The following is a 2,886-nucleotide window of genomic DNA, read 5'->3' on the forward strand; positions in this document are numbered from 1 at the left end:
CAATGACATAGGTCAAAATCATAATATTGTTATCACTAGTGCGATTGTGAAATACAATTTCAATCATAACATTAAACTATTATCAAATTAATGAATTGTAATTAGTATAATTTTATTTTGACGTAGACAAATCTCTCTTGATATTTAGGATCTATTCACAACAGTTGTTAAACTAAATAGATACAACAATTCCTATTCATCTATTTCAATTAATTTGATGGCTAATATTAATTCAATAAAAATGAATGTGATATATACTCTACATTCAACCACAACCAATCCACATGGTTGGTGCTGTTTGGATTATCAATTTGGCATAAACTTGACCATTAGTGATTATATCTTTCACAATGCCTATCTCAAACTCACATATCTATTGATACTTTCCATGACTAAATAGTTCTTATTCTGACATAAAATGACCAATTTCAAACCAAATTAGCACCCAACATTATGAGAGATGTTTGAATAGTTGTAAAAGGCTAATGAAACAAACAATTAAGAAATCTCCGGGTGAAATATCCAAGCACGAAGAAGATGGGAGTTTGTGTTGAGAAGTGGCTCATGTTAAATATTGTTTTAATGTAAAATAGTAGCCATCAGATCTAACTAAAATGAATGGACGTGATTTGGTCTAAGTTATAATTTTGACACTTAGTGTTTGAGCTAGGAACTAACCGAACCAAGTTAAACCAAAACTCAATTCAATAAGGACTTGTTCGGCTTGAAATTCTACTCGAGTTCAAAACAAGTTATATCTCCAACTCGAATTTAACTCGATTGAAGCTCATAAAATGTTTAGAACGACTTATTAACTTGAATTGATTTGTCTTATTAAGATATCATTAATAAACTAAAAAATGAAATAGATAAGTTGCACTACCCATGAAATAAAATGTTGACGAATATGGTTTTTGTATTCACTTAAAAGATCCAATAATAAATAATGTTGAAAAAAATCTGTAAATATATAGTTTTGTTATAAAATTTATTTGTAAAAAAAATTTAATGAAAAACAGTAACTTGTGCTAGAAATCATTTTATCAAAATCCTGCAGAATTATATGGTGATCTAACTTAGAAAGAAAGAAAACGCCATCAGTGGCAGGTTTGCCCGAGTGGTTAAGGGGGAAGACTTAAGATCTTCTGCATTTGAAATGCGCGTGGGTTCGAACCCCACAGCCTGCATTTTATATTTTATGTTTATGATTTTCTCTATTAGCGTGTTCATTTATTGTTTTCTATATTTGACTTTTCACCATAAAGTTGCATGTGAACTCTGAATCAAGTTTCATCACTAACGACCTCTTAAAATCATGCATCCTCCTTACACTCAAGCAACTGGATGAGAATCGTTTGTACCTTGGATAACTCTGTTATGAGCCAGGCGAACTCCCAAATGTCTCCGTTAACTCATAACCAAACATGTCTTGAAGCTCACTTGAGACATTACCATTGGCATTTCTATAAATCATTATACGAGTTTTAGGAATGTTAACCATAATTGTATATAACATTGCAAAGAGAAATAGATCTAAGTATTTTACCATGAGACTCAACCTTAGGGACAAACACTAGTAGAGTGTCATTAATTTGTTGAACAAGTGAAGGACTTCACAAAGCATCATTCTCACACGTCTTTATTCCAATTTCCAAGTATTAGCTTCACTCTAAATTTATTGGATGTCGAAGTCCAGTCATCATTCCCCTCCCAAGATTTTTTCACAACAAAATGAAATTCATCATTAGGAAGCCAACTACTATAAACCAGAAAGATCTAGTGATATGGCTAGTGTCTAAAACACTATATAGCATCAATAAAAGGGGTTTGTGATCAGATTTAAGTTGTGGAAGATGAAGAATAAAAGATACAGATAAACATTGACATCAATGATATTGGAAACTCCCCTATGTCATTCAATTTATAAGTTATACTATGTGAATTGAAAATATAAACTATTAGTAAGTATAAATAATATAAAATGTTAATTAACTAATAATCCTTATTATTAATCATTAGGGATTACTAACACCTTAGTGTATTTGCTCATCTGTTTTGGTCCAATCATAATTGGATTGAATATGGTCGAGTTTATCAGGTCTATGTTAAATTTGGGTTTCCTTGGATCCATGACTTTTATATATAGATAGTGTATAAACATTGACATCAATGATATCGGAAACTCCCCTATGTCATTCAATTTATAAGTTGTACTATGCGAATTGAAAATATTATAATATAAAATGTTAATTAACTATTAATCCTTATTATTAATCACTAGGGATTACTGACACCTTACTGTATTTGCTCATCTGTTTTGGTCCAATCATAATTGGATTGAATATGGTCAAGTTTATCAGGTCTATGTTAAATTTGGGTTTCCTTGGATCCATGACTTTTATATATAGATAGTGTATTTTGTTATAAGAACTCAGTGTAAGTGTTTCTTCAATTGTGTTCAGAGTCCTAACATATATTTGGGTCAAAGTAGATAGTGTATTTTGTTATAACAACCCAGTGTTATAAAAATTGTTTCATGCTGGTCGGTTCAACCAGTGTATCAGTCTCATACCGGTACAGTACAATAATTATATCGATTATGCAAAACCGAACAAAACTGGTCGCTTTAAATGAAAATGAATTATTTTTAACTAAGATGTTGGTATGGGGATCAAACACTCAACTATTACATTTTTATACTTTTAAAACATGATCTATCATCAAGTGATATATTTTTTGTCTTAACAAATTGTATAAATAAAAGGTGTTATTGTCTTCTTTATTATTTTTTAACATTAATGTTAGTATAAAATATATGTATATATAATTTCAGCGATATGCGGTTTAATAAGTAAATCATCAGGTTGAACCACTATATCAGTATCA

At 30.1% G+C, this 2,886-nt stretch overlaps 1 non-coding gene across 1 annotated transcript; it reads left to right on the top strand.

The window, feature by feature from the left end:
• TRNAL-UAA lies at window positions 1,104-1,187 on the top strand. Its single transcript has one exon. It is a non-coding gene; the product is annotated as a tRNA-Leu (tRNA).

The sequence above is a fragment of the Lupinus angustifolius genome, chromosome LG19 (genome assembly GCF_001865875.1).
Source record: "Lupinus angustifolius cultivar Tanjil chromosome LG19, LupAngTanjil_v1.0, whole genome shotgun sequence".
Classification (NCBI taxonomy): domain Eukaryota; kingdom Viridiplantae; phylum Streptophyta; class Magnoliopsida; order Fabales; family Fabaceae; genus Lupinus; species Lupinus angustifolius.